This window comes from Capricornis sumatraensis, chromosome 4 (genome assembly GCF_032405125.1).
Source record: "Capricornis sumatraensis isolate serow.1 chromosome 4, serow.2, whole genome shotgun sequence".
Lineage (NCBI taxonomy): Eukaryota > Metazoa > Chordata > Mammalia > Artiodactyla > Bovidae > Capricornis > Capricornis sumatraensis.
Window position 1 is genome coordinate 75330530 of NC_091072.1, and position 13950 is coordinate 75344479.

The 13950-nt window shown below is 42.9% G+C and overlaps 1 protein-coding gene across 1 annotated transcript in view; it reads right to left on the reverse strand.

Moving 5' to 3' along the window:
- LOC138079169 (tubulin alpha-1C chain) overlaps positions 1–12793 on the reverse strand; it is a 53233-nt gene extending 40440 nt beyond the window's left edge. Inside the window, exons 1-2 of the mRNA XM_068972031.1 lie at positions 11313–12793; positions 5629–5783 (exon numbers count right to left, since the gene is read on the reverse strand). The gene's annotated coding sequence lies outside the window, so the exon portion shown is untranslated. The remainder of the gene's footprint in view (positions 1–5628; positions 5784–11312) is intronic.
- Positions 12794–13950: the final 1157 nt, after the last annotated feature.

Genomic DNA, 13950 nt, shown 5'->3' on the forward strand with positions numbered 1-13950 from the left:
TTGGACCTCTTTTATCATCCTCACACTCAACAGAGACATAACTGGTGAGAATGCAAGGATAATACCATGAAAATCCTCTGAGAGTGCATCTATTATTCACAACTGTTAAGGTATCATTATGCCTTATTTATGATGTCCTTTGGGAACTTTTAAAAATGCCTTTCTCTCTGGGAACTTCTGATCACAGTAGAATCTCTAAATATGGAGAAGCTACTGAAATTATTCCCCTAACTTCCTTTTTCCCTGGACGTTTTAACCATTATGTTGGTATCTTCTGAAAGACCAACACAATAGATAAACCCGTCTTAATTACAAACTCTCAGCTTTTAGGTATTTCCTCTAAGAACGGAAGAGCACAATCCCCGCCCCAATCAGAAATAAAACATAAATTTGGTGGTTCAAGACAGAGAAAAAGGAAAGACTAAATAGAATGCTTGGGATTTGAAATGAAAATAGCATGGCAAGGCTTCCCTAGTGGCTCAGTTGGCAAAGAATCTGCCTGCAATGCAGGAGACCCGGGTTCTATCCCTGGGTCGGGAAGATCCCCTGGAGAAGGAAATGGCAACCCACTCCAGTATTCTTTCCTGGAGAATTCCATGAACAGAGGAGCGTGGCAGGTTAAGAGTCGGACAAGACTGTGCAACTGACTGTCACTTTTCTTCACTTTCTAAGAACAGAAGAGCATGGTCCCCCCCAATCAGAAATAAAACATCAATTTGGTGGTTAAAGACAGAGAAAAAGGAACGACTAAACAGAATGCTTGGAATTTGAAATGAAAATAGCAAGGCAAGACTATCACCATCTTAGGGCTTTACTGAAAATTCAGCTCTTTCTGTAGGAAATACATGTTTAAAAACAACAAAAAACAATTGCTCTTTCCACATGCTTTTATTTTTAAAAACTTATGTATTTGTTATTTCTGGCCGAGTGGCGTCTCTGCTGCTGTGAAGGCTCTCTCTCGCTGGGGGAGCAGGGGCCACTCCAGCTGCGGTGCTCAGGCCTCCTGCTCTGGTGGCCCCCTAGCTGCAGAGCGTGGGCTCTGAGTGCGTGGGCTCAGCAGTTGCGACACACAGTGCTTAGCTGCTCCGAGGCATGTGGAATCCTCCCAAGTCAGGGATCGAATCCGTGTCTCCCGCACTAGCAGGCGGACTCTTTACCACTGAGCCACCAGAGAAGCCCCTCCACATTCTTGTAAAGTGATGCCTTTTTGTCCTCCCTTTGCTTAGCCAAGCACTCACTATCGTTACTTGCTCTTGCACCTGTCAGCCAGGCTGCCAGCTCTGAAGGAGGGAGTACCTCCACGTGTTTCCCTGGATGCCAGACACTACTCCTCGTTCTCAGATGTAGGCATGATAGCGCTCATTTTCACTACCTCACTTGGAAACCTTCAGTGACTCTTCACTGTCCCTAAAAGTAGTCCACAGGCGTTTTTAAATTGCATGTGCCTATCGGTGGACTAATGTTTGCACATCCTCTGATACACACACACACGTTATTTTTAAATTATTTATACACTATTATACTTCTTGGAGAAGGCAATGGCACCCCACTCCAGTACTCTTGCCTGGAAAACCCCATGGACGGAGGAGCCTGGTAGGCTGCAGTCCATGGGGTCGCTAAGAGTCGGACACGACTGAGCGACTTCACTTTCACTTTTCACTTTCATGCATTGGAGAAGGAAATGGCAACCCACTCCAGTGTTCTTGCCTGGAGAATCCCAGGGATGGGGGAGCCTGGTGGGTGGCCGTCCATGGGGTCACACAGAGTCAGACACAACTGAAGTGACTTAGCAGTAGCATTACACTTCTATTTTCTATAAATCATAAACATCTACCAATATAGAGAGTTTAAGAGGATGACATTTTACCAGTAGAATTTGTAATACTTCCTTTCTGTACCTTTTATATACTCTACTCTGGAGACCACTTTTCTGTAGAATAAAATCCAGGTTTTTTTAAAAACCATAGTCTTCAGGGACTTCCCCGGTGGTCCAGTGGTTAACAGCCTACGCTCCCAATGCAGGGGGCCCAACTTCCATCTATTCCTGGTAAGGGAATTAAGAGCCCACCCACATGCTGCAATTAAAGATCGGGCATGCTTCAAGGAAGATCCCACGTGCTGCAACTAAGACCTAGCACCTAGCATAGCCAAATAAATAACTAAAATAACAATGAAAACAGAAACACAGCCTTCAAGCTGGGATCTAGGTACCCTTAGGGTACACAGCACAGATGGTATAAGAGGCTCCATTTCCAGATTCTGAGCTACCAAATGTGTCCTCTCCTGGAAGTGATCTGTTGGGGCACGGCTGACATGGAGCTGACTTCTCTTTTCCAGCCTTCTCTTTCCAACTGTTCTGACCCCTCACAAGAGAAAGGCACTCCTCAGCCACCCTGAACTCTGGTTTGTTACCAAAGGAAGGGATGATTTGAGAATGGATTATGCCCGAGGCAGAGTCTCTTGAGATCCCGGTAAGAAATGCCAAAAAGGGCAGCGCCTTATTTCATCCCCTGAACAGATTCCCAGCAACCCTCTGTGCCCTGGACAGTGACTGTCTTAGAATTAGAAGTCACAAGTGAGGTGCTGGAAGACCTTAAAGTAATATAGTGTTCTTAATTTAAAAACAGAGCTAGGGGCTTCCCAGGTGGCTCAGTGGTAAAGAATCTATTTGACAATGCAGGAGACACTGGTTCGATCCCTGATCCGGACAGATCCCATATGCCAAAGAGCAACTAAGCCTGTGACCACAACTCCTGAGCCTGTGCTCCAGAGCCCAGGGGCCCAACTACTGAGCCCACATGCTGCAAATATTGAAGCCCACACACTCTAGAGGCTGTGCTCAGCAACAAGAAAAGCCACCGCAATGAGAAGCCAGCGCTCTGCAACTAGAGTAGCCTCTGCTCACAACTAGAGAAAGCCCTCACAGCAGCAAAGACCCAGCACTACCAAAAATAAACAATTACCAAAAATTTTTTTAAATGGAGGCTAACTTCTCCTAATAGAAAATAAGCCTGCTTAACTGCCTAGTTTGATCATGTAGACCAGTTTTGCCAACGTAGTGGTATTTTTCATAAGGGAAATGGGCTAGCTCTGTGACTCCTCCTTGCTGATGAAAATACACATACAGTACTTATCTGATAGACAATACACCAGAAATGTCATCATTCGCAACTATTCCAACTTCTGATGACCACTGCCTTAAACAAACATTCACAATATTCTTAACCACCTCAGACTCTTTCCCACCTAATCTCCTCTTAGCCTTTGCCTTTAATTTAAAAATGGAGCTAGGGGCTTCAGGCTCTGGCCAAACCACACTCAGGCTTCTGGCCATTCTTCCAAGTCTATACCTGTGTGTGTCTACGTTAGTCCCTCCATCAGAAATACCCTTCCTTGTCATCTCTGTATGCTGAATTCCTATGTAATTATCTGCTTGATCTGAAGCACTAATTAGGGCATTGAGGATGCAAAATAAACATAATAATAGCCTTAACCCTGTCTTCACAGGATGTAAGAGTCTGTAATGGGAGACAGATAAGCAATGACAATACATGACAAAGCTATGATGGGGAACCACAGGGTGAAGGGAGCTCAGCAGGGGCACCCTCCCTTCACCTGGGGAAGTCAAGGAAATCCTGGAGGAAGCAGCCAGAAGGACAAGACCCACTGATGAGCAGGAGTTAGCCTGGCATTTTGCAGGGAGGGAGAAGACGACTGACTGGTGCTGAGAGAACAACCGTGAGTTGAACTGATGTTGTTAAGGCAAGTCCTCTGTGAAGTCAGGATTTTCATCACAAGAGACACACTTACCCAACCCTAAGGTCCAGGTAGAAACTTCTACTAAGCTCAACTTCTTTCATGTCTTTGAACGAAGGATCACATTTCTCTCAAAAGCCCAATTTAGAACAGGCTGAAAGTCAAGGGAGAGGTCATCTCTAGAAAAAATTTCCCGTGTGTGTGTTTTTTCTTTTTTGCCAAACACAAAATATTTGAATCCCAAGCTCAAGTGCTGAGGGAATGGGTAGACTTTTTATATTGGGTTCACCAGAAATAGTGCCCAATGAATACTCTTGAGACATCTGTGAGGAAGGCCAGGGCAGGTTGTACATGTGGCTCTGTTCTGAGGGTGCAGGCACTCTCTAAACAAACAAGTTAATGAAAGAAGAAACACTATAGAAGAAATTCAGTTTCTAGGGACTGCTTTGTGCCATGCACAAGGAAGGGACCAAGAGGGCTTAGACTGCCTGGGCCTCAGGGCTCCGCCTCCGCTGCCCTCCTGCACTGTTCCAACCCAGAGACCGTGAAAGCACCTTCACCAAGAGACGCTCAATTCCACGGCATGTCACCACGCACTCTACTGATGTGCTGTAAGTTGTTGATTTCTATTAAAGACTCTCCTCAACAAATACCGTATAGAAGCGAGGTCTAACAGATGCGGCATCAGCCACTAAAGAATTCCTCTACTGGTGACAATTTCACGCCCAATAACTCTTTGCTCATTCAAAATAGAAAATATACTGAATCTTCTCTGATACAGTCCTTTCTTACATCATCACAGCGGAGTGTCATTTTATTTCTCATCCTGATTTCCTAGTTTATTTTCTTCCAGCATCCATTTGGAGGGTTAACATTTTCTCTGTGACACTATTCACTATGGCAGTAGAATCAGGTAGGTCTCATACATGAGGGCTTAGATATACAAGCACCAAAGGATGTCTCTATAAAACACTGACTGCATACGAAAATGACATGACATGGACCCCAAGAACTACATCACCAGTTAGGTTCCAACAGGTTTATATTGTTGGTAAAGCTACTTCATCTTTTTCAGGAAACTCATTATGAGCTCATCCCAGAAAACAAAAACTCATTTTTGTTAGAATGTTATTATCAAGCTCTGGAGGGTGAGGACTATGATTGATATCACTTTCCTATTACAAATGTTTCCTATCAGTGACACCATATTTTTCCAGATGGGTGGGCCAATTGTATTTCTGCTCTAAATCCTGCTTTCTTCCACTTCCCCAGGAGTTTTCTGATTGTGGCCTTTAACAAAGGTCCCAGCAATGGTAAATTGAGGTTTGTTTTGGAGTATGTATATAAATGTGTTTGCAAATAGGTTTAGATCCTGGTGTGGAAAAAGCCTGCAGTCTCCTAAACAGAAAAATCATCAAGTAAATCAGAACTGACTTAAGAGTTTGGAAAATGGCAGTGTGCCTTAGTGACCTTGTATCAAACCATGGCAAGGCCACATTCCAACACATCCCCACTCCCACATTAATTTAATTTCTGTCACCCTCTTCATCTTTTAAAATTCCTTCCATTCAGCAAAATCAGTTCCATTCAACAGAACAAATACATTGTGACTTGTGCACCTTATACCTCCTCATGTGCACTGATGGAAAATACGGTTTTAGTTTTCAGCGTTGCACCTGAGAACGTGGCAGGCTGGGGGCTGGGTAATGAAATGAATTAAGCCTCCTCTTTTCGGGAAGCCCCAGGTTTTCCTAACACCCATATACCATATGCCAGTTCATTTAGGCCGGAGGGCTCCTCAAAACTGAGGCCATTTTCTTGCAGGGTCAATTTGGTCTCTTTTTAGACAAACGGACTGCATTTGACTGTTACCTTGGTGTCAGAGCTTTCTCTGGGCAAAGGGCCGGACGTTCACCTGCAACCCGTCTCCTCCTTCCCCGGCAAGCTCCTTGCAGCGTCGCGGCGCTTCCAGCAGATGGCGCCGCAGCTGAATTTTCGCGACCCGCTCTCCAAACCAGGAGAAGCGTCTGGAATAAACAGGAAGGGGAATTTGTTTTTTAAAGCATTCTGTTTCAACATATATTGCCTTCTTTGTTGAGTCAGAAGCTTTTTTAATTTGACTTATATTGAAATGCATTTGAGATGTTTAAAAAAAATCAGCGATGACGCAATACCAAATACGGGGTTTGGGGGCGGGGGGGTTGTTTTGTTTTCTTAAGAATTTCCACTCTCACAAATGATTCAGGAAGGAAGCTCTCAAGTAGCATAAACTGTCACAAGAGCACAGTGGTTCAGAAACGCTAGCAAGGTGTGCTAGGTGAAGAAAGGCAGCCTCAAAAAGACCAACAAGGAGGGACAGGGCAGAGCCTCGCTGGGCCGCAGCGGAAGTGACCTTCGAGGCGGGCGGGGCGGTGGCCGTGGAAAACAGCGCCGCCTGCTGGTCGAAAGAGAAAAAGCTCGGATCTTGCCAGAGGCTGCGGCGTGGCTCCCTGGACACTTACTCCCCACAGACATTTACAGTCAAGATGCTGCACGTTATGCCCCTTCCCCAACAAAGCTGAAAGTAATGGGCACAACCAGATAAGTCCTTCTGTAGAGAAGAGAAATCTTAGCGGCCCGTTGTGGTTTGGGAATACGGTGTTTCAAAGACCTTCAGTGTTGTTAACACTTCCTAAAGCCAAAAATGGTGGATTTTATTATGGTATAATTGTTATTTAAAGCAATTCATAAAGGAGAGTGAAAAATAGAACCCTATAGGTGCTCTCTTTCATTTATCCCACCCTGCTTTATTTACAAAATAATAAAAGAGGTGATCAGAAGCAAATTGGAAAAAAACGGGCAGAAGGTTGAATTTCAAGGTGATTGTGCTTATCATTTCTCATTATGGCCCCTCATTTTTATTCCAGGGTTGTTGCAGTTTCATTTCTAGAGTCCCTCCTCCTCTCCCCACTTCCTTTTTCTCTTCACTCATTTGACAGGAGCCTCCGCAGTCATCGGCCTAGAATACGTCATCGTCATCCACTGGGAGAAAAGTGTGGTACCACCTTTCTCCCCCTATGGCTGAAGCCCGCGGATAGAAGATGACGGTTGCGTTTCTGCTCCTGACCCAGCGCGATTGTTGGGAACTGTTAACCTGCAAGATGATGCCAAAGCGCAGCCTCCCTCCTTTTATGCTGTATAGAGTTTTAGGTTGCCCTTCATTAAGCTGATGCTTTCCCCTACAGAGCCCTGTCCTTCACTTTGCCCAGGTGGTGTGCTAATAACCTTCTCCTCCCTTCTACTTGCAGAGATTCAGTGCATTAAGCCTAAGAGTTGTACACCCCTCTTTGTCTTCTTTTAAGGGAGTGAAGACCCATCGGTGGACAATTTTATTTAGATTAGTCATGCTGTTTATCAGATCGATGTTCTCTTGACATGAAAATTTCCATCTCCCATCAAGGCATAGCTGCAGGCATTTATTATAGGCTCTGGTTCAAAGCAGACCCTCTCTTTTGAGCATTAGCACCAGAAATTCGGAACCTGACTGAAGGAGAAGCTTCATGAGGGTCCAGAAAGAAGGAAAGCTGGGCCCCCAAGTCCTGTTTATGACTACTGTAGCCTTCACAATCTGGATCCAACCAAAGGAACACTGAGAGCACAGTGTCTGGAGTACAAAGAAGAGTAATGGATATACAGTAACTTGACTGAGTCAGGGACAGGATCCAAGACATGCCTGATGATTGTTTATCTGCAGAGAAACAGGAGTAAAGGAGGAGCTGTCTCCCTCAGTGTTACAAAGTGTCCCTGGGGAGAGGACGCAGGAACAGGGCAGCTGATAACATTAACACCGTGTGGGCACACACCTCCCCATCCCCAGGACTGCTGAACCATGCGTTAGTAAACCAATCGGCAGGGACACAGCTCTGAGCCTCTCCTGTCACAGTCCTCAGCGGCAGTCGGCTCCGACAAGGCAAAGTGGCTTTTCCGAGGGGGAGGGGTGCCTGCTTTCTCTTTGTTCTTCCTTGGAAAATAGGCTCTCTCTTAAGTCTCATAACCAGCTGCTTTCATCTCTCAGAGGAAGGCAAAAAAAAGTTAATTCCCAATAAAAATTTGGACAGCATATTTTTCAGAGCCCTGAACTCTGACTGTGAAATGCAGGGGCAAACTCATTACAATTCTAACACGCTGTAAGTTTTATTCTGGGTTTCTAGGCAAAAATTTCAAAAAGGTGCCCCTCCTTATCAAATAAAAATATAATAAAAAGGTCATCTTCAGAAAGGGGTAATAGAGACAGTGCTTTGAATCCTTCTCAACCTAATAATAGATGTCGTGCACTCTATTCTTAATAATTTCTTCCTCACAGGTATGATTTAATGAGCATATTCCTTTGTCTGCTAAGAAATAAGGGCTCTCTGAGAAGTCACACTTTTTTATACTACAGGTGATTCTTTTTCTCATAAGAATGATTTAATATAGCTCCTTTAAAGATAAAGACATTCAGTATTGTCTGTCTCTGACTTACGTGTGGAATTAAGAGAAAGGATGTTTGTTCTTGTATCAGGAATAGGCCTGCCACACCCCAGGCACTCAGAGCATCTGCTCCCTGGACTGATTCTTAAACCAAAGCTACACATGGCTTCCGTGCTTGACAGCTGAGGTGGCCTTTTATATCCAGTTGGAATTTCTGTTTGAAAATGGGCTCTGTTGGTCAGAGGAAGCTTAATGGGCTGAGGACTAGCCTAATATTTTGGAAATGCTGTAGGTTCATTTCCTCCCAAAATAAAGTACCTTCGGTCCCTTCAAGTGGCATCCTCAGGCTCTTTAAGACAATTCCAACTTTTAGGGATTTTATGTGCTCACTAAATATCAGGTATTTTGTCCAGAGTAACAGAATATCTGCACATTTGTATTCAGGAAGCGAGGAAGTGAGAACAACCTCCAGCCAGGGAAGCAGCCCAGTGTAAGTACGTGATCTGATGGCCCAAGTTCTACAGGTAAGCTTCTAAAATGATTCTGAAGCTAGACAAGAAACGAATGAGCAGGTGTTAAAGGATTATATATACCTTTGTAATTAACAGAAAAATTGGATAAAATAGCACTGGGCATGTATAGTCATAATACTACCCTGTGTTTAGGTTATTACCTGTTACCCAGAGAGTATATTACAGAATGCCTTTCATCTGATAGGTTCAAAGGTCTTTCCAGTGTTAAGCTCATACATTAAGGCATTTCAATTTAACAACTAATAAGCACTTTGGGGGCAAGAGCCATGTCTTGCTTGCACTTCCTTTATGTTTTGCACAGTGTGGCCAGCAGGTATTAGACAGTAGGTGCTCAGGGAATTCTATCTTAAAAAATATATATATATATATATATATATAGGCTGTGCTTTAATCCTGAGATTAGGCCTGCCTTTTTTGTCACATCTGAAGAAAATGGCTAGTGGCACTTTGTGGACAGAAAATGCAAGTGGGGATGTTGCAGCTTCTCTGATAATGACCACGGCAGCTGACTTTGCTAGACCAGAAACTGTGTAAATACGTCACACAAATCATCTCATTGAAACCTCACCACAGCCCAACAGGCTTGGTTTATTATTATTACTATCGCTATTTTACATATGACAAGATATTATTCAAGCCACACAACTAATAGAGAGTCACATCAGGGACTTGAATCTAGAGAGAGATCCAGCTCCAAGGTGCGTGCTCTGAAGTACATTTCTGCTCCAGAGTATCTAATAACGACACTTCTAGTTCCATTTACTACCTTCTTTGAGGGGCTGCCTCATAGCATAATATCTGGAGTGGGAGGGAGAGAGGGAGGAAAGTAAGCAAACACGGTTCATAACGTACACATTTCAGTTTGCGTGGTTTTGATGTTCTTTCCTATATGTTATCTCATTTAATCCCCATAGCACTGTCAAGTATGTTGCTACTGTCTCTTATATATAAGGAATATATCTCTTGAGAACAGGCTGATTTTTTAAAAAGTAAATGCTAAACTTCTTAGCTGAGAGGCAACAAATCTGATAACACTGTCCTTGCCCTAAGCATCTCACCTCCGCTGAGAGTGTTGGTATGAGTTCTTATGTTTCTTTCCTCTTTTACTAACACTCCAGTGAGCCTTAAAGCTTATGCTTGTCTCTACTTGTCCCATAAATGCAGATACAATTAAATGTTGACTCACTATGGAATAAGCCATTTCAAAAGCTAAGGCAAGGTAGAGAGGAAACAGTAAAAGGAAATGCTATGTGATGTAACAAAAAGAATGAATTAGATTTAAATACGTGGCTAAGAAAAGATCTCCACAAGGCATAGTAAGTTAAAAAAAGAAAGAAAGGTGAGCAAGCTGTAGAATAAAAAGTACAACCATGGTGCCATTTATGTTTTAGATACGAAACAGTGTGATACGAATATACACACATCTATGCAAACACACACAGAAAACAATTGGTTACACCTCAAATTGATAATAGGTTTATCTGGAGAGAGGACTGGGTCCAGGCCAAGCTGCATAGTATTGGCAGACTTCTTTGTTATCTTTTTATTAAATTAATGTGTATAAGAGAAAAAAGGACAGAAAAGAAACAAGTGATACTGTTAGAAAATGAAAGGTGAGCAACAAAAAGTAAACGATACAAATACACAAACTAAAATCCACTACCTCATTCATGTCCCTAAGAGACCAATAGATTAGAAGAGATTCCTCGTGCTGGCATTATCATTATCAGTTGTATGGTTTTTTAAATGTAATGTTTCCTGACTCTACCAGCACTACAGGGCTGCGAAGTACACTAGGCTTGGAGCCAGATGACTGGGTACAAGGCCTGACTCTGCCTTTCTTTGTAACCTTAGGCTAATTTCTCAGGGCCCTAGTTTCTTTATCTATCAAGATAATAGTGACATACTTCAGAGGGTGCTTTGAGGAGTGAATGAAATAATGCTCAGGAAAGAACAGCAAAGTCATGCAGACTGACATTTATAAACGTGTTTGTGCTTTCCTTCCCGTTCTCTCTCCTCTACTTCAGACAATGATTGCTTTATGTACCTTTAGATGTCTGAATGCCCCACAATGAGGCAGAGTTAAATTAACAAACCATTAATCTTCAGATAACATTTGCTAATAATAGGCCTCCATTACTTGAAGCTATAGTTATGCACATGTGTAGTTTTTAAGCTTAAATAACCTGTATTCATGTATTTATTTTAAGGAATATATCTGTTTGATTCCATCTATAAAATATATTCTTTTCTTATAAAACCTACTTTTGATACAAAAACTACAATATCCGAACAGAGAGGCCATTCAAAGTATAAGCCAAAAATGCATTACACTTTTTTTTTTTTTGCATCTTAAAATGAGCTTATTTGTGGTCCTACTAAAATTTCAGACTGTTCTGAAATTTGAGTAGCCAATTATAAACCTTATAATAAAAAGGATTGCAAAAATAATAAGAGAAATACTATCACCAATGTAATTAAGCACAAAAGAGAAACATGAACACATTAATAAATATCAGTTGCCTACCACAGCAGCACGCCGCATGATCTAACTGTTTTCAATTACAGCCTCACCTTTGAAACAGAGCCAGGTTCTCATCTGCTTTTGCTGGATGTGCCTGTGTTCAAAGGCGCAGGGACCTGAAGATTTCTAGTGAAGTAAGTAAGAATCCAGTTTAAGTTGTTTTGCAGTTTGAGTTCAGAAGGGATTCATATTTAAAGGAACCAGTTCCAAGCAGACAAAGCACGCCTCCCTCCCAAGCTCCTCCACACCATTAAACTAGGCTGTCATTTTAGAGGTGGGCGCTCATTGTTCACTTTCTTCTACTCTAATTAGACTTGACAGATTGCTCTTCCTAGCTAGACTGGCTATTGCCAAGAACGGAGAGGAAGAGATGAGGCCAACCTTGTCTTTATGCCCTTGGAGTCAGCTCCCCACCCCCATTCCCAGTCCACAGACACAGAAAGGCATCCCCAGCCGCTCAAATCTGTTCTCCTTCCCCTCTAGCCTCCTTCTTACTTGGCCCCTGGCAGTCTCAGCACCGCTGACTTTTCTTCCTTTCAATACTGTAAGATTCAAACCCTCATAGGCTGTGTGAGTAGAATAAGTGTACACTAACATTTAATTTATATCTTTCATATTAATACTCTTTTTTTTTTTTCTCCTGCAGGCCTGGGGGGAAAACAGACCAGCTTACTAAAGGGAAAGACACTGCAGTTCTACCCAGGAGCAGCAAATACTCATTGCTTCATGAGACAGAGCTCTAGAAGGATTCAGGCCCTGGCACTGCGTCCATGCTTCTGAAGCAAATCCCTCACCCCCTGCCTTCAGTTTCTGTATCTGTAAAATGCCATCGATAATTCTTGAACCTTTATCATATCATGTTACACTGGTATTATATAAGAATTAGATAATAAAATTTTACGACTGGAAAGAATCTAAGAGATCATCTAGTCTAGTATCTTTCTTTGGAAGACTGAAAAACACAGGCTGAAAGAAGGAGGCAACAGGCGTAGTGTTATGAAATTAGTTCACAGGCTTTAAACACATGGTGCAGAACAATAGCTTGCTAATCAGCTTTGTCACTAACATGCCTTTTCCTGGTTTAGCCTATGCTTGATAAGAAGCTTTATTGGCCAGGAAAGCAACTTGCTTTCTCCAAGGAAGAAATTCCCCTCACCCAAGAGCTATGTTTTCAGAAATGCGTCCCTTTACTAAGAACCAACCCAATGGTCTTGTAATAGAACCTGAGTCACCCAACGCCACCTGCCTCTCACAGTGGCCCAAGCTGACACTCAATAGGCTGAGGTCTGGGGCCCTGCTCTCAAATAGGAGTGGGCCTGTCTTTGACCTAAGCCTGGCTGTGCCTACAGCCTTGAGAACTGTGCACAGTAGAGACTGTCAGGAATTTCTTCTTGGAACAAATCTAGTGTTTCTAGGTTGGAATGTAAATCCCTTCATTTATCATTCATTCACTTACAACCTTTTAATAAAAGCCCATGTTTTGCTAATCCCCTGAAAGCTGATAAGACTACTACAATGAGTAGGACCCAGCCTCAAGGAGCTTTAGAAAGAACCAGAAGTGTAAATTGCTTAGGCGCGGTGGAGCACGGTGGGAACCAGGATGGAAGAGGAGATGGTCAATTTACCTTGGTGGGGGTTTAAGGAATCAGAAAAATGTCATGGAACAGGTAATACTTGAGCTGAGCTTTGGGAAATGAAGCTTATTTTCCAGGTGGAGTGAGGCGAGTGCATGGCATTCGGATAGACAGTGAGTCTGGTGCTTGGTGGGGGGCAGGGGGGGAGGGGGGCGGGGGTTTTTTGGTCTGCTTAGTATGAGGAAGCATCGCACTAAACTGGAAATTTAGGTAGAGATCAGTGAAAACATTATATGACAAATGAAGAAGTTTAGATTTTACTGTGGCAGCTCATGGGGACCTTTGAAGAGTTTCAAACAGGGGAGTAACGTGATCCAAACTGTGGTTTTGAAAGATGGCTCTGACGGCAGCGTAGAAGATAGAATGGGAAGAGGTAGGAAGAAGCAAGACCCAAGACAGAAAGACAATGCAAAAATTTAGGCGAGACAAGACAGCTAATTCAATCTCTTTAAAGAGCCAGGAGGGGGAACTCCCTGGTGGTCCAGTGGTTAAGACTCCACACTTCCACTGCAGGCGGCCAGGTTCACTTCCTCGTGGAGAGACTAAGATCCTGCAAACCACAAGGTGTGGTCAAAAAATTAATTAATTTTAAAAATATTTCAGTGGGAAGGACCAAGGAGGGGGAACTGTTTTACTTTCCAAGAGGCTTCAACTTCATGCAGTGTGTGGACCTTGTCTGGATCTTGATTCAAACAGGCCAGCTCCAAACAGAACATCTGGAAGAAAAACATAGTATTAGATAATATTAAGGCATCTTGTTAACTTGGTTAGGTGTGAAAATGCTACTGTGGTAGTATAACACAACAGCATACTGAAATGTTTATGAGTGACAGATCATGGTGTCTGGATTTGCTCTAAAACATGGTAGAAATAATAGATGAAGTAGCTACGGCAGAAAGTTAATAATTATTCAGCTCAGATGATGGATATGTAGGGTTTTATTACACTCCATTTATAGCTGAAAATCTTCAAAAAAAAGAGCTAACATTTTGGTAAAGGATCATGATAATATGCTAAGGCTTCCCAGGTGGCCCAGTGGTAAAGAACCCACCTG